Source organism: Macrotis lagotis, chromosome X (genome assembly GCF_037893015.1).
Source record: "Macrotis lagotis isolate mMagLag1 chromosome X, bilby.v1.9.chrom.fasta, whole genome shotgun sequence".
In the NCBI taxonomy this organism is placed as follows: Eukaryota; Metazoa; Chordata; class Mammalia; order Peramelemorphia; family Peramelidae; genus Macrotis; species Macrotis lagotis.
The window spans coordinates 618,638,549-618,662,194 of record NC_133666.1 but is presented as its reverse complement, the minus strand read 5'-3'; the positions used below and the strand labels follow the sequence as shown (position 1 = coordinate 618,662,194).

The 23,646-nt window shown below is 38.0% G+C and overlaps 1 protein-coding gene and 1 pseudogene across 2 annotated transcripts in view; both read left to right on the top strand.

The window, feature by feature from the left end:
- Positions 1–23,646, top strand: part of ZC3H3 (zinc finger CCCH-type containing 3) — a 527,107-nt gene that overhangs the window by 120,783 nt on the left and 382,678 nt on the right. The gene's annotated exons all lie outside the window — the stretch shown is intronic.
- LOC141500064 (10 kDa heat shock protein, mitochondrial pseudogene) overlaps positions 1–23,646 on the top strand; it is a 62,558-nt pseudogene extending 38,912 nt beyond the window's left edge.

Genomic DNA, 23,646 nt, shown 5'->3' with positions numbered 1-23,646 from the left:
AGGATAAATGAAAATTCTTATATTTTAGTACAGAAAATTAACAAATATAAAATGAGGTAGACATGGAGAGATAGCAGTTGTTCTGACAAAGATGGGGGGGGGGGGGTAATGAATTGTAAGCTTAGTATGAATCAATAGCATGATGCTTCAGCTTCCTGCCTCACCCCTGCCCCTTCAGAAAGCAGAAATCTAATGTAGTCTTGGGCTGCATTAAGAGAGGCCTAGCTTCCAAGTAAGAGTTTTGTGTAGTCCAACTACAATCTGAGTAGACCCCATCTTAAATCATCTGTTTAGGAATCACAGTTTAAGGAAAGCAACTAGCATAGTGACTGGTTTTCAGACCATGTTTATATGAAGATCAATTAAAGCAATGGTTTGGCTTGCTTGGCTTGGGTAGAGAGTTCAGAGGTATACCAAAGCTATATGCAAATATTTGAGGGATTGTTGTATAGAAGAGAGATTAGATTTTTTCTGTTTGGCCCCAGAAGGCAGAATTAGTAGGAGTTAGAGGCAAATTTAGGTTCCATTGAATTGTGAAATAAACTGTCTTAGGAGGTGATAAAGAATTCCTCATTGAAGAATTTCAAGTAGAGACTGGATATCACTTGTCAGACACATCATAGTGAGAATACTTGTTTTTGGTGATTATATGACTTGCTTATGTCTTTTCAAATCTCTAGTTCTCTAATTCTATGAGTCCCAGATCTGCTACTTATTAATTCTGTGATTTTCCCCCCCAAATTATTCAACCTTTTAGAGTATCATTTTTCTTATCTCTCAGTTGCTAATATACCAGAGAAGACCCTGACATTATCATTGTCGTTGTCATCGTCATTGTCGTCGTCGTCATCATCATCATCATCATCATCATCATCATCACCACTTCACAGGGATGTCATATTTCATGGAAATACTTTGTAATGAATAAACATTTTATATTTTGGATATAGGTATGGGTATACTTTTGGGTGTAGGTTTAAGCTTTGAGGTTTTTGGAGGAGATGATGCAGGAAATTACATGACTTTCAAATTCTACCACAAATAATTTAAATATTATATCAAAGTGAACTTCAGAGTGGCAGAAATAATTAAAAGTCAGGGTAAAGCAGTTGCCAGCCTAAGAACTTGAAAGTAGGTAGGAAAGACCTGACTTCCTGGGGTGATGGACTGGTTGATTGAATGCCTTAGAGTAGGTACTGAGAATCATCGAACAACAAACCTGGGATAGCTGTGTTGACTGTAGCCTCAGTTTCAGGAACTCTCACCCAAAGACAGTGTTGGAATATTTATATCAATACAATAGACAAAGAGCAGACCAAGAAATTGGGTTTGCAATTTAAAAATACTAGAATATAAGAACAAATTAAGAATTCCCAATTAAGCACCAAATTGGAAAAACCTAAAAATCAGTAGCAAGATTAATACAATTTAATGTAAGAAAACCATTGAATTAAGAAATAAAACTGGGAGTTGGTTTTGTGAAGAACCAATTAAATAACTGAAACCACTGGCTAATATTGCAGCCTCTGCTGCTGGGGTGCTGAGATCTGAGAGATAGATATGGTTTGTTTTGGGTGACAAAATTAACAGACTGACTCAGGAGAGTAAGAAAAGGCATAGACTTTAATTCCCAGGTTGCTCAGGTTACTACAAAAAAAATCAGATTACCAAAAAAAAGCTCATGTTAGGTTCTTTAAAAACAGATAAAGAGAATGAGTTATTAAGATAGTGAGAATAAGCAAGAAGAGAGAGTTACAAGCTGGGCTGGGGGAGAACAGCAAAGACAACTAGGAATGAGAAACAGGAAAACAGTCACAAGAAGTAACTGGGTTTAGAGCCAGTGGATCTGGGACCACATGGGTCTAGCCTGAAGAAAGAAAGGGGAAACGGAGCAGCAGAAGTCCAGCCCCTCTTTAAATATACTTCTTTGATGGGAAGAAAGATCCTTTGAGGGGTGGTTAACACCTGATATGAGATATAGTCAACTGAACATGCTACCAAGGGCCATGCTTAATTACCACCTGGTGTAAAGTAGCATCTATTACTCTACTGTGCCTGCCCCCAAGGGCCAGTGTATGTGACCAAGTCAGGCATAGGGGCAGAAAAAAATTACAAAATTTCATTTCAAAAAGAAAATTACCATTTTTCTCTATGCCTCAATATGATTCAAAAAAGAATGAGAAGAAAACAAAGCTACTAGTATCAAAAGAAAATGGGTGAATATACCACTAATGAAGATGAAATCAAAGCAATTATTAGGAGTATGTTGCCCAATTATATACCAATAAATCTAGCAATTTAAGGGAAATTGAAGAATATTTACAAAAATATAAACTGCTCAGATTAACAGAGCAGGAAATAGAACAGCCCATAAATGAGCTTCCAAAGAAAATAGTACAAGAATTAGAATGATTTACCAGTAAATGATATGAAAGATTTTAAAGATCAACTAATTCAAATATTATGTAAACTATTTGGAATAACAGGTAAATTAGGAATCCAACCAAGCTCCTTTTTTTGAAACAGAGTGCTGCTACTTAAACTAGGAAGAGCAAAATCAGAGAAAGAAAATTCCTAGACCAGTTTCATTAACAAATATGAATGCAAAAATCCATTACAAAAATGTATCACAAATATTACACATTGTGGCCAAGAGGAATTTATATCAGGAATGAAGAGATGATTTAATATAAATAAAACTATTATAATTGATTATATCAATAACAAAAGTAACAGAACCAATATGATTATTTCAATAGATGCAGAAATAGCTTTTGGCAATATACAGCATTCGTTTCTATTAAAAATGGCATAGGTATAAATAGATTTTTCTTTAAAATAATAAGCATCCACCTAAAACTATCAGCAGGCATTTTTTATAGCAGGGAAAAGCTAGAGCAGGAATGAAACAGGAATGGACAAGTTCACCAATATTATTAAGGTATTGTATTGGGTTTGTTGGTTGTTGTCCTTCATTATTGAAGATGACTGAAGTGATATCACTTTGTCAGATTCAAAATATAATGTTGTCTGATTCTGACTGATCAGACCAATATGAAATGAGAAAGACCCTAACATAGGTCAGGCACAAATGATCCATATTAACATTTGGAGAGGAGATGGCCCTAAATTTGTGCATCTCATATTTCTTTTGAGCTATAGAAATTCTCCTTTGCTCATAGAGTAAATACAGTGTTCTCTTTGATATGGGCACACTTTTCTGTCCTCTGCGAGTATCTCCCATGTCTCATCAGTTCCAATTTTTTTCAGAGAGATCTAATGAGTGCCCTTGGATTGCTTCTTCTTCCCTTCATGTGAGCACTTGCCTTTGTGTGAGTTCTCTGTAAAATAGTCTTTTATACAAATGTGTATTTGACATTTATATGCCACGGTCAACCTATTGGAATTGTACTTTCTGTAGCAGCATGCTTGTGCTTGGTAGTTCAGCTTAAGAAAGGACTTTAGAGTCTGGTGCATTTATCTAGGCAGATGATTTTCCGAATCTTACTAAGAATTCAAATGGAACTGATTCCGTTTCCTGGTGTGGCTCTGGTAGATTGTCAGGGTTTCACAGTTCTACAACAATGAAGTTGGCATAATGATTCTGTAGGAGTTCAGTATGGTAGGTAGCCTAATACTTCCTCTCCCCCACATTTTCTTTTGGAGTTTCTGAAACATTGAAACATTTCTAACAATGCATGTGAAACCTTGTACCTCCGTAGAGAGTATTTTGCCAATGTAAGTGAAGTTATCTACAGCAAAAAATTCTCCATTTGCTGTTATCCAATGGGTTTTTCATATGGATTTTGTGGTGCTGGCTGGTGGGAATCTATGCTTTTTTGGTGTTTATTTTCAGACCAGAATTAGCACAAATGACAGAGACCCAATACATACTTTGTTACATGAGTGCACAGTAATTTATGAACAAAAAATTACACACCAACTCTCCCTCCACTTTAGTCTTGGTTTGTAGTCTTTTCAGGTGAAATAATTTACAGTTAGTGTGGTAACTGATTGTAATTCTGTTTTCTTCCTTATTGATATCATCTAACAACATCACTGAAAATATTATATATTTTGCTCCCTCCATTGGTTCTGGGAAAGTACACGAGCATGTCCATTATCTAGAATTATGAAACTGATATACCATATTGATGAACTTCTTTGGGCAATCAAATTTTGCCATGATCTTCCAGAAGTCCTCCTGACTAACAGTATTTAAAGCCTTGGTGAGATTGATGAGCATTGTGTAAAGACCTCTGTTCAGTTAGAAGTGAAGTATCACCGTGTTAAGGACTCTGGCAAAAACCTTTGAGGTATGGGAGATCCCCACTGTGATTGTTACAGAACAGCCTGGTTCCCTTTTCATTAAAGAGATGGACAATAGAAACATCCTTGGACATCTGAGGGATAACCTCCTCTTGTCATTTAACCTGGAAAATTTCAGTTTGCTTTCATATGAGCAGCGAACCCTCTGCCTTGTAAGTCTCAGCTGGAATAGAATCAGCAGTAGGCATTTTACATATGAGAGAAGCCATATGACATTCAAAACCCTTTCTTTAATAATTGGAAGCTCATCTAGAGAGGGATTGACCTAAATTTGAGGTTTATAATCAGTGACTTCAGCATTGATTGATGCCAGCCTGTTGAAATTACAATGGAAGGGTTTAGCTCATTTCTCCAGGATCATGTCCTTATCACTAATCAGTGTAATTCCATCAGCACTGAGTTTTTGAGATCATAGGTGTTTGGTCTATAGATAGCCTCTAGGTCATCATAAAAGCATTTTGAGTTCTTATCAGTATAAAACTAAATTTCATTTGCCTTCTTACTAAGCCAAGAATCCCACATCTCTTTACGCTTTGCTTCTATTTTACTTTTGATCAAGTTAAGTATGTCTTTTTTTTTACAGACAGATGAACTATCTTTCTGGTAAATCTTCATAATTCTTGTTTTTTGTTTAGCAGTTTCTGAATTTCCCCATCATTTTCATCAAACTAATCTTGATGTTTTTGAATGTATTTGACTGAAATGAGTAAATGGCTGTGCTGTACACCAAATCTCTGAAATCAGCCTATTCCTTTTTTGTTGACAACCATGTTAATGGTGCAACTCTTCCTCCAAGTGTGGTCCTTAAAAGAGGGTGCTCCTAGAGGGATCCCCTAGAGGACTGCCAAATTCCACTTCTGCTTCAACCCCTTGATGAAGATGAACACATGACCACCTCAGTATCTGCACCTTCACTTGCCTGTCACCATAGCACTTTGAGGTAGAAAGAAATGACAAAATGATATGAGTGTTGTCTTTTGACTTCTGCATAAATTGAATTTAAGTGAGGCAGAATAATGCGAAGTTGAGCAGAATATCAAGAATATCAAAGGAATTAATAAAAAATAAACGTAAAGGAAGGAGGTTAACAAGTTGTATACTTCCTTGCACATGGTTAATTGATCTTTGAAGGGGCCTGGTTTGCCCAAGATTAGTGACCTTTCCATGTAGAGGGAGCTAATCATGAAGCCAGTAATTGATGGCTTTGAATACTGGCTATGAGGAGGCATCAGTGCCACCTCCATTGAGGACCATCTTGAAGGGCACCTTGTTTCTGCAGAGAATGAGATGTGTTCTTTCAGTGATCTCCAGTCCAATATTTGACTGCAATTATGGCCTAGGCAAAGCAGGACATATAGTGTACATCAAAATAATTATGAAAATTATTCTACTGTGTATTTGATAATCCAGATGCCTAGTGGTTCTGCTAATTAGTTGTTATTAATCTTCTTATAATATGATGAGAACATTTTTAAAGGGGGAGGGGGGCATTTATATACCAAATGAATTTCCTGAAATCAGAGTATCCCAGAAGCCTGGTCTAGTATCCTTTTTCTCAGTAAGCTGGTGTTATCTGAGTTGAAGGTTTGGGATCTGTGGCATGAAAATTTACTTACGGTTATGGGCATGGGCTTGCATTGATTGGTTAAGGAGCAGAATAGTGAATAACAGTTGTGAGTAAATTAGTATTGGGCTCAGGGAGCTTTCTAATGCTAATGTATGACAGATGCAATTTCCCACTACAGCCTGCATAGGCAATCTAATGTTAAAAGTAAGGAAATCATAGAATCTGAAAGTTGGCTTAGACTTTAGAACCCAGTGGTCAAACCTATATCTGAACAAGAATCTCTTCTGCAATACCCATTCCAGTCCATCCTCCACACAGATGTCAAATCAAATATAAAGTTTTTTTCCTTTGGTGTCTAAATCCCTTAATCCATTTACAGCTTAGTCCCTCATTCCTTTCCAGTCTTTAACTCCCATTCAGGGACATTTAATTACACTGGTCGGGCTCACAGAAAATACTTTGTTTCGGACTGCATTTTCTCTGACTGTTCATCGCCTATGTTTGCAACTCTCCTTCCTCATCTTTACTTTCTGGCTTCCTTGGCTTCCTTCAAGTCTCAGCTAAAGTTCTGCCTTTTACAAATATTCTTTCTCAGGTCACCTTAATGTCTGCAATTTATCCTGTGAACGACTTGTTTGCACATTATTCATTGCAGTATTATTTTCCTCCATTACATGGTGAGCTCCTTGAGACCAGAGGACTGTCTTTTGACTTTCTTTATATCCCCCTGTATCAAACACATAATAGGCGCTTCATAAATGCTTGTTGACTGACAAGTCTTCAGCAGATCTTGTTTGAAGACCTCCCATTCCTTTCATTTATTACTCTTACTGTTAAGATTTTTTCCTGCCCTCAAGCTTAAAAATTAGCTTCTTGCAATTTACACTCCATTGCTGGAAGTTCTGCCTTCTGGACCCACACATAACAAGTTTAATTCCTCTTCCACACAACAGCTCTCAGAATACTTAAAGACAGTTATCATGTTGCTTGTCCCTAAGTGTCTTTAAGGCTAAACTGTCAGTGGAAAGAGCTCTGGATTTGGAGTCAAAAGACATAGGTTCAAATCCTGTCTCTAACATGTAATAAGTATGCTACCTTTTGAGATAACATACTATGTATGCTAATCTCTTGAGTCTGTTTCCTCATCTGGACTCTGATCATTAAGGTCATATCTAGCTAAATTTATAATTCTAAATACCATGATTTTTTCAGTGGATTCTCATAAATCACAAAAGACTCTCATCTGAATAGTCTCCAGCTGATTAATCCCCTTCCTAAAAGGTGATATTAAGTTGCAGCAAGTTGTCACAAGTAGATGAAGTACTGACCTTGTAAGCAAGAAGACCTGAGTTCAAATATAGCTTTCAACACTAAACAGCTATGTGACCTTTTAAGCAGGACACTTACCACTATATGCCTCAGTTTCTTCAGTATCTTCTTCTGTAAAATGGGACTAATAATACCTAACTTCCATGGTTATTGTTAGGACTAAATAAAATAATTAATGCACAGTGTCTTATAAACCTCACAATGCCAAATAATACCAGTTTCTTTTAAGAAGGACTTTCTTCCAGACTTTGTTCAAGATAACTGGGAAAATCTGGTACTAAGAGGCCAGGTAGCAATACAGGGGCAGAAATACAACAGCAGTCCCACCAGAGTGTATCTGTTAGCTTTTGAGAAGTTCCCACACTGTTTTTTGGTATTTAGTAGAAAGGGGTCCTCTCTCTTGCCTTATATGTTTCTTTATATCCTCTTATCCTGGTCATAGGATCTCAATGACTTATGCCTAAGATACGAGAAGCAAATGGTTTGAAATTCTTATGTTTGCTGAGAGAATTTATTTCTGACAATAGGAATTCTTAGAATCTACTTTTAATACCCTTAAAACCAGGTAAGAATAATTGGTGAGATGTTTCCACAGTGAAATCCTAAGGACAGCTATACTCTGCTTATTTGAGTGGTCTAATTGCTAAGTCACATACAAATACAGGGATTCTCTGAGAGAATTGGTGACTTAATATAGCAGAATGATTACTGAGTAGGATGAGCTTAGAGTCATGACATCTGAATTCAGATGTTGCCTCAGATCCTGACTTGTATGACTTTGGTCAAGTTGCTACTCCTCTTAGCCCTAGCTATCCTTTCTGTAAAATGGGAATATTACTTCAGAGAATTGCTGTGAGAACATATTAAAGCACTATGGAAATGGGAATTATTGTTGTTGTGCAAGGAACTGTAAAATTATAATTCTTTTCTGGATTTTTCAAGTGCATAACCACACCTAGGTTTGTTACACTGAGGAGAATTCTGGGATGATTTAGATTGATCAGCATAACTGGTTGGTTGATTCTGACTCAGCTTTTTATTTTTTGTCTGATAGTTTTAGAGAGTTGGAAGATGTTCCCTCCCTGCATCTGAATTATATATAATATAAAAGGAAATAGCACTGGATTTAGAGGCAGATGAACTGGATTACAATCCTCATATGCTACTTATTCCCTTTGACCTTCAGCAAATCATTTAACCTCTTTGTTTATATTTTCTCTTGGATGACATTGAACTAGATCATCTTTAAGGCCTCTTCTAGCTCTTAAGTCCTCTGATTCTGTAAATTGCAGCAAATGATTTGTGAGGAGTTAGTTCAGTACTTACATCTCAGAATCATCAATGTTTTGCCTTCCAAGTTAACAAGCTGTCCCAGCTAGTTACAGGTAGATCTAAGGCTGAGAGTTGGACTGCATTTATAGATTCTTTTGAATCATTCAGTACTCTGTACATATGCCTGACAAAGTGGAGATAAATCTGGTGGCTTGTAAAGTTTGCCTTTTTTCAGTAATTATGGAGTAGTAATGAGGCCTCCAGAAATTGCTTGGGTCTAAGCATTTTATAGAAGGGTTATTGTGCAGCAGTGATAGCAGGTTTATCATCAAATAAAGATAGACTGAGTCTAGAGTATGAAATCTTCTTAGTCTTCAAGAGCACAAATAGAACATAGAGGATACAGGTCAGGAAGGGAGCTGGTTAGTGATTAGAGCTTTAGAGAAAAAGAAATCTTTTAGTCCATCAGCATATCTTTTGTAGATGTAAATCCACAGACTTAAGTCAAATGCCCCATGACCCAGATGTGGAACAGACAAAGAAATTCAAAAGAGGATTAAAGCTCCTTATTTTAAATTGCATTAATATCATGGTGAGGTGAGAAGGAAAAAGTTTGAGAGCTTTAAAAGACCTCCAACTAGTTTAATGCATACCTGCAGCTACTAGGTTACTTTCCCAGACACAGAAAGAGGCAGGGGATGGGGTAGAGAAGAGCCCTTCAAAATTGGAAAAATATTTTTCCCTGATTTTTTTTCCTTTAGTTTCTAGGACTTCTTCTTCCAAAACAAGATAAAATCTTTATGAAATAATAAATGTTCATATAGCACTTTAAAGGTTTTAGACTGCTTTGCATACATTATATTATTTGACCCTCACAGAACCCCTGTAATCCCCCTTTTTACAGATGAGTAAACTGAGGCACAGAAGCTTACCTAGGATGACATAGTTATTTAATGTCTGAGGGAATAATGCCAACTTGGTTCTTCCATACTCTTAAATTCACTATTCTGTTTGCTGTGCTTCATGTGATCTTGACTAACAAGTAATTAGACATAGGGAAAGATAACTTTAAATAGAAAGTATTGCTATCTGGGACATGTGTTGGGTGGGCCTGAATTGAGGGTCCTGAATAGACTCTGAAAATAAGCCCTGCAATTGGAAACACTTACCCAGAGTCTGAAAGTTTGTTTTGGGTAAAGGAGCAAAGTAAGTATCAACACTCTTCCTGTTTTGTTTGTACATCCTTCTGTCCTGTTTCCCCCTCCAGTTATAGCTATAGACAGACACCAAAATGTTTACTGTCTGATAGTTAAAAAAAAGAATTCTCAAGTCCCAGGCAAGTCACTGGCTTCTGTTGACAAAGTGGAGATAAATCTGGTGGCTTGTAAAGAATTTCTGTTTTTTAGGAGTTATCCACTTTACTGACTCTTAGAACATGGGAGGGTAGTAGAGGTTAGGCAGGACACTTTATATACTACTCTCATTTGAGGCTCTTACCTGAGACCTTTAGACTGTTAGCTTTAGTGGGATTTTACCTGACCTGTGATTGAAACCACAGATTTACAAATTTCCTCTGACAGCTTCTGTTTGAATCACTGTTTCTTCTAGACTATTTCATGGATAGACTTTTCTGACTACTTTCCCTGTCCCTAAAAACAAGGGCAGCCAGGTGGCTCAGTGGATAGAGTGGTGGACCTGAATTTAGGAACACGAGTTCAAATTAAGCCTAAATAGTAGATGTGTGACTGGCTTTCACCTTGTTTGTCTCAGTTCCCTTATCTGTAAATGAGCTGGAAGATGGAAGTAGCAAACTAGTCCAGTATCTTTGCCCAGAAAATTCCAAATGGGATCAGACACAATTGAACAACAGCAATCCAAGGAGTTTTGGGTTTTCCACAACCCAAGAGGTAAATAAATCAATTATTTTCTTCTCCTGTAGATGTGTTCTTTGTAAATTCTGGATCTGCTTTTCCTTTTTTCTTTGTGTTGAAGATTGTCATGGAGTAGACAGTACAAATGTGTGTGTCTAGTGGCTGTGTGTGTAGTAGATAATGTACTTTGGGTGTAAGATGGGGTTAATCAGACACCTCACTCCCAGAAAGTAATGAAGTGAAAATAAACTGCCTAGTTGAGAAAAAGGGGTAGAGCAAGTGAGAAGGGAGTCAGAGAGGCAAGAAGACTCAGGCAAGCTCTGCTGGGTTCTGACTGAAAGATTAATGGTTAAACTAACATCACAACTGGAGATATGACTTTTATTTTAGAGAACATTTTATCTAATGGTTCAATAATCTGTCATCCTTTTATACCTTTTCTTGAATGGATGACGTTTCAGTACTTCTGGAAAATTGGGTAGAAGGGGCTGTTTCTTAATATGTTGATCTTTTCTTTCTTATGGTATATAAATGTCTAGCCAAGAGGTACAATTTTAGGATTCTGCTGAATGACTTTGGGCCAGTTTTTTTAATCGCTTGGCATGTTTTTAGGGTGGAATCCCCACATCAACTCATTTGGAAATTTCACTTGGAAGTCAAACCATCTTGATCTTTTGTTTCCTGGAGTAGAGATTACTATGTTAACCTTCCCCCCACAACACTGTGCCCTACCCCCAAAAAATACAAATCTGATTTTTTATGAATCTTCACCATTAATTTCCATTCTCATCAATCTTTCCCCTTCCCCAGACTGCCTCTTAAACTCATGGTTTAAATTATAACACTTAGCACTCGATTGTTACCTCCATTTATTTTTCTCTTGGTGTGTCAATTCTGTTTTTATCTCCCCCATGAGAACATAAAGCTTTTTGAGGAATCCTTAATGCCAATATCCCTGGATTAACTGTAGTGAATGACTAGCCCAGGACTGGGTATACAGTTGGCTAGTTGGTTGGTTAGTTGATATTTCTGAAGGCCAGGGACTGTCTGACTGCTGACCTTGGGGTCAGCCTCTTCTCACTGAGTATTTTCTGTTTGGCCTTGTCTTTCTTTTCCTGGTATCATGTGGGTTTTCTGCTAAGTTAATATGACTATGGTTCTTTCTACAGAAATAGTGTTATTCTTTCTGCTTTGTTAAGAGAGTCTTGCTGTGAATTTGGGATTTTTCCCTTGGAGTGAAAGTGCAATGATATTAATTGATTAATTTTTCCAAACATTTTTCTCTTTATTTTTAGCTTTCAAGATTTATGAAATGAAATCTAGTGATTCATATAATGAACATTAATAAATGAATAAATTGAAGATTCATGCTGAGAAAGAACCAGCAGCTAGTGATTTTGAAAAGGATCTTAGATTTGGAAAGGGACCTTAGTGGACATCTAATACAACCTGTACCTTAAGGAACAAGAATTCGCTCTTTTTTCTGTCCTTCTCTTTGATCTCTGTGTAAATGCCTCCTCTTTTTACCCACCCCCCATATACAACTGGTCTAAAGACTTTTAATGAAAGAAAACCTATAATAGGCTAAACATGATCAGTTAACTGATTCTTATGTAGCATGAACTTGAAACCCTTATGCTTTTGATTATTTTCCTGGATGCTTTCTAGCTTAAAACTTACTCATCTTAAGTTTTCAATTTTGATTAACTTTGAAGCTATGGAGGCATCGAGTTCCTCTATCATGTACCCTGAAGGAATTTTTCATATTGTCTGAAGTTTTTATGTCATCTATGAATCTAAACTATAGGGAAGTTTTTTTGGATCTTTAACTGAATTTTGTTCCTCCTGTGCTCACCTGCCTATTCTTCATGCCAAAGCTAGAGGTCTTCTAAACACTCTATTCATGGAAGATGGACTCTGCCTGTAAGTCCAAATGATGAGCATTCTTGTCCTAGAACCTAGTGGATTCCTTTCTATTATCCTTGGTATCTCTTTCCATGGCCTGTTGGTAGTAGCATTTCTTTCTCTATTGCTTTTGTATAGACAAGAAAAAATGTCCAATTTGCTAGGTTTGTTGGTTGTGGGAAATTGAAAGTTGAAGATGATGCCATCTGATTTCCATTTTATAGCATTAGCAGAGGGCAGAGTAGACTGATAAGAGAATGTAACATTAGTGAAAGCTTCAATGCACTGAGGGTAGCTCTCCCTGAGGGACAGTTCAAGAGAGATGTTCTTTCCAACATCTGGAAAGGATGACATCAGATTTATAGTCTCAGAACTTGCCTTCTGCCCTTCTTTAATTGTGGGGAACAAGCTTACTTGAGCTGCAGAAAATTTGACCACATAATAAATTAAAGCAAAATTTTCCACATTCAATTGTTTCAGTTTCAGGTGCAACCAACTGACTTTATTTAAGAGGCAGCATGGTGTAGTAGAGAGAGCACTCAACATGGAATTGGGAGAAATTTGGATTTGAATCATGCCTTTGTTGTATAACCATAGATCACTTAACCTTTAAATTGATTTCTTCAATAAATAATAATACCTGTAGTTCTGTACCCATAAAGGTGTTACAGGGATCAAATAATATGTATGTAAAGGGCTATAAAATCATAAAGCAACATGTAAGCATCAACCACTAATATTATTAGAATCTTTAGATTTCATATTTAGGAGCATTAAAGGTCAGTTTCTGGAATAATCAGACTCTTCTTGTCTTCCTTGCCTTTGATCTTTTGGTAGGAGCAATTGACTTCTGGAGAAGCTTAGGACAAGTTAACTAACTTGCCTCAGTGACTAGAATACTGGACTTGAAATCAGAAAGATTTGAATCTGGTCTCAGATACTTAAGACCCTTAACCTTTTTTGCTTCAGCTGTCACATCTATAATGAAATACTTGGACTTGATAACCTCTAAATCCCCTTCTATCTCTTAATTTTCTTATGCTATGATTCTTTTATTTTTTAATTGTTATTTTTATTGTCCTGATGGAATGAGCAAGTCCATTAAGGTTGATCATCACCCCCATGTTGCTGTTAGGATGTAAAAGGTTCTTCTAGTTCTGCTCGTCTTGCTCAGTATCAGTTCATGCAAGTCTTTCCTGGCTTCTCTGAAATCCCATCCCTTCTGGTTTCTAAAAGAACAATAGTGTTCCACAATGTACATATACCACAATTTGTTCAGCCATTCCCCAACTGATGGATATTCACTCGATTTCCTATTCCCCTTTGCTAAGCAACAAGCATTTATATTGTATTAACTAGCATTTTGGGTAATTAGATGATGAAGTTGATAGAGAGCTGGTTGGAAAGTCAAGAAAACTCATCTTCCCGAGTTCAAATTTGACTTCAGGCAGTTACTAGCTGCATGACTCTGAGCAAGTCACTTAAACCCCATTTGCCTCAGTTTTTTCAACTGTATAATGAGCTAGAGAAGGAAATGGCAAACCATTCCAGTATTTTTGTCAAGAAAGCCCCAAATGGGGTCACAATAAGTCAGGTATGGGGCAGCTAGGTGGCACAGTAGATAGAGCAGCAACCATGGAGTCAGGAGGACCTGAGTTCAAATTTAGCTTCAGATGCTTAAGTTTTGCTTAGCTGTGTGATTTAATCCCATTGCCTTGCAAAACAAGCAAGAGTCAGGAATAACAAACTAAATAAAGCAAAGTCCTGTCCAGCTCTTAGATCTGTGCTTCAGAGAGCTTTGCCATCTTCAGATTCACATTTCTCCAAATATTCTGGTCTTCAGTATTGAATCTTGTCTGGTACTTGGGCTTTTAGCTAGACAGACATCCTGTAACTGAAGTTGTTACAAGTAGGGGAGCACAGGTGACCTGTCCATGTTGTAATGTCTTGTCTTCCCTGCTGATGAAAATGCTTCAGTGTTTCATTAGCAGTATAGTTTGAATTTCAGTGAAGCTATGTAAATTCACAATGTCTTCTCTCACCTGTCATATCATACATAGGCAAAATCATTTCATATGGTTAATAGGCTACAAAATTTAGGACCATTTCTGTTTTTCATTTCTAACATGGTTATCTCTCTTGCCTCTCACTCCTGCTATATTATCTGGGAGAGGTCTCTGCTCCCCTCTCCTAAATTTTATCTTTATACTTTTCTGTTTATAAGCTTCAGTACCTTCAGATTCTTGTCTTTCTATCTCACGCTTGTGATGAGTAAGGTGAAGTGATTTACTTTTTACTCTACTGTTCGACTGGTCTACTTGAAATATAAGGTGACAGGCTGCACTGAGCATTCAAACCAGGTAGACACAGCCAGCCTGAGGGCCCTGGAACTAATGTTAGAGTTTTCTCCATCAATTATTTGTGGTCATATCCAGGGAGGAGAATAGTAAACATCCTCATCAAACTATTCTTTGTAAACTCTGTCTTTTCTATCTCAATATGTATTTGGGTGGATTTGGAACATTATTAAGTTGTATATTTATTAAGATAAAGTGAATGGTTGGATACAGAGTAGGCAGGAGAGTCCTGGACTAGTGAGGATGGATACAGACCTGAGGAGGAGAGAAATCAACCTTTCTCCCTCTTTACCCCCATCATTGACCAGCTTATTGGTACTTCTGTTGAATGGATCATAGAATTTATTGCTGAAAGAGACTTTAGAAATCATCTGGGTTCAGATCCTTCTTTTACATATGAGGAACCATAAGGATCAGAGAGGTAAGTGACCTGAGAGATCCCAGAGTTGTTTAGTAGTAGAGCTATAACTTGAATCCAACTCCAGTGTTTCCCCACTGTGCCAAGACCTCCCATACCATTTTACAGCTGGGACCAAGTAACCAGCTTGTACATTGTGAATGGAAAGTAAAACCTATTCCCTCCTCCATAGTAGCATAAAGAATAGTATAAACTAGTCCACAATTGTTTGTTGAATGTTAATTTGGCTTCCCCAGTGAGATTGTACATTTTTTTCAGAGTGGTTTCTATGTGTTATGTATCTCTCTAGAACTGGGTATTTAAAGTCATCCCTTGACCTTCTTTAGTTTCAAATCAGGTTTTGGTTATTGGTGGATTGGCCATGGATAATTAAAAGGGAATTTTTGGAGATATGTAAAGAATACTAAAAAAAAAAATTAGTGTCACAAATGTATCAGTACTCCATATCAGTCATCTATTTTATAATTTGTTACTATAAACATACATACATAAAGAGTTAAATTTTGTAACAAGTTTCAGTGTGTTGAAGAACTATGGGCACTCTTCTTTGTCTCTCTACCATCCAGATTCAATCATGTCATTTTCTCCCTATAGTGATCCTTGTATCTTACATTTTTATAGGAGAAGGAAATCTGTGGAGCATTTGTTGCAGCTGGGAAGGCAGCATAGTGTATGAGATACTAATCTCTCTTGTATAGAAACTGCAACTTTTTCATGGATGTCGTGTGTTGTTTTATTTGTGTTTTGCAGTTAAATAAATAGGATTAGAATTATTAAAAATAGGGACAGCAAGCTGCGAGCCGAGGCAGGAGTCATGGCTGGGCAGGCTTTTAGAAAGTTTCTTCCCCTCCTTGACCGAGTTTTGGTGGAAAGGAGTGCTGCTGAGACTGTTACCAAGGGAGGTATCATGCTTCCAGAGAAGTCTCAAGGAAAAGTATTACAAGCCACAGTAGTGGCTGTTGGATCAGGATCCAAAGGAAAGAATTGAGTGATTCAGCCAGTTAGTGTGAAAGTTGGAGACAAAGTTCTTCTTCCAGAATATGGTGGCACCAAAGTAGTTATAGAGGACAAGGACTATTTCTTATTTAGAGATAGTGACATTCTGGGGAAATATGTGGACTGAAATCACTAATGAAGTGGCATCTGAAAGTTGCCCATTCCACTGAAGTTCTGGAATCTTTGTTTCATCATGTAAATAATTTCCAGGTCTCTTGTTTTATAATAAATGGATATCTTGTGTCTCTAAAATCCAGTTTCTCTACATCATATGAACATTTCCAAATAAAAAATGTATAAATGGATGGTTAACTATTTCATGTATTAAGATTTCCCTGAAATGTTATTTTTTAATCTCCTACACCTATAGATATTAGAATTTAAAAGACTGGAGCTTTGCCTTTAACTTTGCTATAATTGTATCTGAATAATAACAAGAATAAACAGTAACATTCCTCTTAGTGTGATTATGGAAACCAAATTTCAAATAGTAACATTTTAACTTTACAAAAAATAGCAAGTTTACATTATTGAGGTGGGATAACTTTTGGTGTATTGGGTACAATTACATCAAGCCCTTAGGAGTAATTCTATAGTTCCAACATACTGAAATTATCAGCAGATTGTTCCATAAATGTAGGAGGGCAGGTAAGTGAAACAATGGATAAAACACTGGGTTTGGAGTCAAAATCTTTGCTCAGATACTAGCTCTGTGACACTTGGTAAGTCATTTAACCTCAGCCTCAATCTCTTCATCTAAAATGAGGATAATAAACGTACTTCATAGAATATATGAAGTGCTTTGCAAACCTTCAAGCACCATATAAATGTAGTTGCCTTTAACCTATAGGCTTAACCACTAATTAAGGAATAATTTGTATGACAGGACAGCAATATTAACCAACAGAAAAATTATTTCTTGGGAAAAGGTATTATTGGAGCTAAGATGAGAACTGGCCATATTAAGCACTGTTTTGCTAGCATCTGTGTACACTACACTGTGCTTTTAACTTGACAATTGGATTAGCTTACTAGATATCCTACCCTTTTCTTGGGAGTTGACTTTATAAGGTGTTTGCTTTTAGTAGTGATAAAATAATGTATGTGAGAATTACATTTTCTAACTAATGCCAACTGTCTGTGATATGGCTAACTAGGATTGGGATGGCATCCTTGACCCTATAATCACACTCTAGTAAAACGGATGATAGTTTAGAGAATTTGTTTCCTTAGTGTCAGTAAAAATGCTTTATTTGAAATAAGCTAATATTTCCATAATAATATGTCAACTCTTCTTACTAAGGTTCATGTGAATCCTAAAATATATTTCCAGCTAAAAGTTTAAAGGGCCTCATTTTATAACTAATAAAAAGGTAACTCAATTCTAGAACAGTAGAGAAAAGGAAAAAAATAAAAATTTAAAGGTTAAAAAAAGAAGTATTAAAAATAAAGCTTTGTGGTAGAGCCTAGAGTTAGTCATGTGTGATCTTATGCCCTTAACACCACAAATGTTGAGGGCTTTGTGTATATGTAAGAGGCAGGAAACCCTATTACAGCAGAAGATAGTTAAATTCATATTTCTGAATTCTCATCTACAAATCCAGAATCTCATTTCCCCCTTTCCCTTTTAGTGTCATTCTATTAAATATTTTTAGAATCTTGTTTAAAATATTTTGATAAACATTTCAACATAATTGTTTTCCTTTATATTGCTATTTATTTTACTTTGTGCATTTAAAATATTTTGATAACTATTTCAACATAATTGGCTTCCTTTGTAATCCTATTTATTTTACTTTAGACATACTTTCTACAGAAAGGCTTAGGCTGACAGAGGGGTGCAGGACACAAAAAAAGTTAAGTTCTGCTTTGGATTGACTTTTGGGCATTTTTTTGAGATCATCTTTTCATTTGTTGGGAAAGGGGGCCCATGGCTTCTCTCTTGAGTCTCTCCTGTGAAATCTCAGAAGAGTTTCATATTAGATCACCTTTTACTAGGACAGCTCCATTCATCTGAACGATCAGTCATTGTTTAAAAGTGGAGCATCCAAGACACCTTTTTTAGTTTAGATTAGTTCTTTGGAAATGAACACCCTGTAGAACCAGGAATTTTTCCATGTGCTTTACAAATATAATCTTATGATCCCCATAACAACCCCTATATGGTAGTTATTTGCTCCATTGAGCAAACAGAGGAAGATGGAATTCAAGTGACTTCTCTGTGATCACAAAGCTTCTAAGCTTTTGAAGCCAAGTTCGACTTCAAGTTATTCTTGAAATAACCCCATTCCCTATCCACTGTGCTGTCTAGCTTCCTCAAATATTAAGGAATAATTAAGAATTATACTTTGAAGGTTTCTTGGGTATTCTGAGGATAAAGACTGAAACTCCATCAAAAGTGATGATTTCTGGGGCAGCTAGCTGGTGCAGTGGATAGAGCACTGGCCCTGGAGTCAGGAGTACCTGAGTTCAAATCCAGCCTCAGACACTTTATAATTACCTAGCTGTGTGGCCTTGGGCAAGCCACTTAACCCCATTGCCTTGCAAAAACTAAAAAAAAAAAAAAGTGATGGTTTATAACCAGATCTTCAAATGAGAATTTAAAGCTTATTTCATATAAATGTAAGTGAATGGCATTTACATATACTTCATGTAGTCATCTTCAAGAAAGCATATATACACTCACATTTTGCTGGATACTAAGGTACTCTTTGTAGTTATCATTTTCTTTTTTTTAATATTTATTTATTCTTTTTGTACAAATAATTTTTTATACATTAATAAAATATTCTTGTTTAAGAGTAAACAGAATACCCCCCCACACAAAATATAGACTCGCTTGAGCGATAAAGTAAAGGGGAGAGAAAAAAATTAAAATAAAAAATAGTACTAATTGTAGGTATGGCCAGGTGGCGCAATGGACGGAGCCCCAGCCCTGGAGCCAGGAGCACGAGAGCCCATATCTGACCCCATACACTCAACAATCACCCAGCCGTGTGACATGCAAGCCACCCCAACCCCACTGCCCTGCCAAAAACTGAAAAAAGAAAAAAAAAGGCATAAAATAAAATAGTAATAATAGTAGGGGTGCCTGGGTGGTGGACAGAGCATTGGCCCTTGAGCCAGGAGCACCTGGGTCCAAATCCGGCCTCAGACACCCAAAGATCACCCTGCTATGCAGCTCCAGGCAGGCCACCCAGCCCCACTTGCCCTACACCCTCCCCCAAATAATAATAATAATAAATGTGTTTCAGTCTTTGTTCCAACACCAACAACTCTGTAGTGGGTGGATCACATTCTTTATGATAAGTCCATCACAAAAGTTACTTCCGTATTTTTCCACTGTTGCCATTGCTGATCGCAACTCCCTCCTTTCTTATTTCTCCACTACCATGTACTATATTTTCTCTCTCCTTTCACTCTGACTCTGCCAGCTCTGGGGCCAAGAGGCCCTGTGCCCCCCTACTACCCCTGAGGCCTAGTATCCACCTGGCCCTATGGTCCCTGACAGGCTATCCAATCCCAGCCCCTTGCAAGAAGTAAAAAGGGAAATGTGTTATATCTGAACACTCTCCCCCCCATGGTCCATCCTCTTCTCCCTCACTCACATGCCCCCCTTCCCCTGTCCCCCCTTTTCTTCTTACTCCAGATGCCTATACCCCATTGAGTATATATGCTGTTTCCTCTCCTAGCCACCTCTGATGAGAGTGAAGATTCCCTCATTCCCCCTTGCCTCCCCCCTTCCATATCATTGCAATAGCTCATTGTGATAAAGAAAAAACTTATCATATGAGATATCTTGGCCCATTCCCCCTCTCCTTTTTCTTTCTCCCATTACATTTCCCTTTTTTTCTATTGACTCCATTTTTACACCATGTTTTATCTTCAAAATCAGCTTTCTCCTGTGCTTCAACTATAAAAGCTCCCTCTACCTGCTCTATTAACTGGGAAGGTTCATATGAGTATTATCAGTGTCATTTTTCTATACAGGAATCAAGTCCCTCATATTTTCCCCCTCTCCTCCAATCTCTATGCTTTACCTGAGTCCTGTATCTGAAGATCAAACCTTCTGTTCAGCTCTGGTCATTCTAACAGGAACATGTGAAATTCCCCCGGTTCATTGAAAGTCCATCTTTTTCCCTGGAAGAGGACATTCAGCCTTGCTGGGTAGTTGATTCTCAGTTGCATTCTAAGCTCTTTTGCCTTCCAGTATATTATATTCCTATGAGCTTCCAAATGTAGTTGCTGCTAAGTCCTGTGTGATCCTGACTGCAGCTCCATGATATTTCAATTGTGTCCTTCTGGCTGCTTGTAATATTTTCTCTTTGACTTGGGAGTTCTGGAACTTGGCTATAATATTCCTAGGGGTTAGTTTTTTGGGATCTCTTTCTCGGGGGGATTGGTGGATTCTCTCCATTTCTATTTTGCCCTCTGCTTCTAGAATATCAGGGCAATTTTCCTGTAGTAATTCTTTGAAAATGATGTCAAGGCTCTTTTCCTGATCATGACTTTCAGGTATTCCAATAATTTTTAAATTATCTTTCCTAAATCTGTTTTCCACATCAGTTGTTTTTTCAATGAGATGTTTCACATTTTCTTCTAATTTTTCATTTTTTTGGTTTTGAAGTAATGAATCCTGGTTTCTTGTAAATTCATCACTCTCCCTGAGTTCCATTCTTTGTCTGAAGGATTTGTTTTCCTCAGAGAGTTTTCCTATCCCTTTTCCCATCTGGTCAATTTTACTTTTTAAAGCATTCTTATTAACTTTTCGAACTGTTTTATCTATTTGACCTAAGCTGGTTTTTAGCATGCTATTTTCTTTGGCATTTTTTTTTTTTTTGGATTTCCTTGACTAGGCTACTGACTTCATTTTCATGTTTTTCCTGCATCTCTCTCCTTTCTTTTCCCAGTTTTTCTTCTAATTCTCTCATTTGATTTTTTTTTTTTTTTAGTTTTTGCAAGGCAGTGGGGTTAAGTGGCTTGCCCAAGGTCACACAGCTAGGTAATTATTAAGTGTCTGAGGCCGGATTCGAACTCAGGTACTCCTGACTCCAATGCCAGTGCTCTATGCACTGTGCCACCTAGCCGCCCCTCATTTGATTTTCAAACTCTTTTTTTTGAGCTCTGTCATAGTCTGAGCCCAATTTCTGTTTTTCTTGGAGTCTTTAGATGCAGGAGCTTGTGCTTCCTCATCTTCAGACTCAGTATTTTGATCCTTCTGGGCTCATATGCAAAATATTTCTCAATGGTGTTCCTGTTATTTCTCTGCTTGCTCATTTTCCCTAGCCTGAGCCTGGTTTTGGGGTGCTTCCCAAGCTTTTGGGACATTCCCACAAGGGTCTCAGTGTGTGAGGCTCTGTCCTCCCTCCTGGTCTGTGAATGTGAATGACCATATGCGCCCCCCTCTGGTACAGGGCTAAGGTGGAGGGGGCCCCTGCTGTTCCATGGGCCGGCCTAGACTGAGATCAGGATCTGAATGTGGTCAGAACCCCAGAGTCCTGTTCCAGAGGCAGAGGACAGAGCTCTGCAGTCTCTCTTCAGTCCCCTCCCTAAGTTCAATGGGCTCATGCCCTGGGGGCTCCTGCTTACCAGCTCCACCTGCTTATGTTTCCTGGATCTGGGCTGCCTAAAGACCAAGTTGTTTGCTGTGTGCCCTGAGGGCTGGGTTTCATGTGCTCACTCTGGCAGAGTTCCCCCACTGTTCCCCCACTTCGTGCCCGGTGCTCCCCAGGGTGTAGCTCAAGAGACTCCCCCCACTGCTGTGAGCCAGGCTCCCAGCACCCTGGGGCTGCTTCCTGGAGGCTGAAGTTCTTTTCCTCTGGTGGGCCACCCCTCTGGCGGGCCACCCCTCCTCCCCCCGGGGAGCAGAGCCTTTCAGCTCTTTTCCAGGTTACCTTGAATAGGAGAACTGCCTCCCTGGGTCCCTCTGTGGGTTCTGTCTCTCGAAAGTTTAGTTAGAGTCCTTAGTATCAAAGTTTTATGAGAGAGCTTCTAAGAGATGTTGCTCTCTTGTTGCCATCTTGGTTGGCTCCTCCCCCCTGTAGTCATCATTTTCTAAAAACTAATTTGAGTTGAGAGAGATAATCACTATGAAATAGGGTCTCATTCATACAGTCTTAGAATCTTTGACTTCAACCTGCTTGAACATGATACATGACATTTCTTCTTGTTCAATTAAGAAATGCTCATTTGAACATACATTTTGAGGGAAACTTAGAAGGATAAATAATATTTTATTCTGGGTATTACTCATTTTCAGTAATGTTTTCAGTTTCCATTTTGCATCCAGGACTATCTCCAGTTCTCCTGATCCATATCTAGTCACTGGATCCAGATGGTCCAGAGCAGAAGTGAGGCTGGTGACTTAGCCCCAAACCCCCTCATTGAAATCCAGTTAATGTATTTGTAGCATCTCTTCTTCCCTGATGTCATGGTCTTCTTTGAGGACTAAGGACAAACATCAGTTTCCAGTCATATAACACTGTACCGCTAATTTGGTTGGTTCAATTTGTCTTGTCCTTTGTTATTGAAGACAACCAAAATGACATCACTATGTTTGAGACAAATTACAGTATGTCCAGCTGTGGCTGGTCAGACCAATATGAGCTCAGAATGCTCTACCACAAGTTGGGCACAAATGGTCCATGTGAAAACCTAGGGTGGGTTCTCTAACGGATGGCACATTTCCTTTGAGCACCTTCAATTCTGCCCTTCTAATAGAGTGCAACACCCTTACTGCTGAGGGCATGCCATGCTCGGTGGTATTGTTCTAGTATCTCTATGCTGCACATTCAATTCTAAAGTTCTTCAATGAGACTGTCAGGGCATCTTCTAACTCCTTGTGAGTGCTTGCCTTGGGAGAGTTCTCCATAAAATAGGTTTTTTTTTTGACAGTCATCCTTTTGGCATTCTAATAATGCATCCAGAACATCATAATTGCAGTCTCTGTAGTAATGTTGGAATGCTAGGCAGTTTTGCTTGAGAAAGGACCTCAGTGTCTGGTATCTTCTCCTGCCAGATGATCTTCAAAATCTTCCTAAGAGAATTTAAATGGAAGCGATTCAGTTTTCTGACATGGTGCTGGTAGACTGTCCAGGTTTCACAGGTATATAGCAATGATGTCAGCATGACAGTTTCATAGATCTTCAGTTGGGTAGTCAGTCTAATACCTCTTCTCTCCCATACTTTTTTTTTAACTTTTCCTAGGCAATGGGGTTAAGTAGCCTGCCCAAGGCCACACAGCTAGGTAATTAGTAAGTGTCTGAGACCAGATTTGAACCCAGGTACTCCTGACTCCAGGGCCGGTGCTTTATCCACTGCGCCACCTAGCCACCCCTATCTCCCATACTTTCTTTTGGAGGCTCCCAATACATGTGTCAACCTCATTGTCAATGTGTACCTCCTTGGAAAGGACACTGCCAAGGTAAGTGAACTTGTCCACAGAACTCCAAACCAAACCAAGCAACCATTCATATTCAAGACATTTTTCATATTTTTATGTGCAAAGTACCCTGATTGGTTGTAGGGATGCTAAGATAAAATATAACATAAATATGGGGGTATACACACACACACACACACACACACACACACACACACACA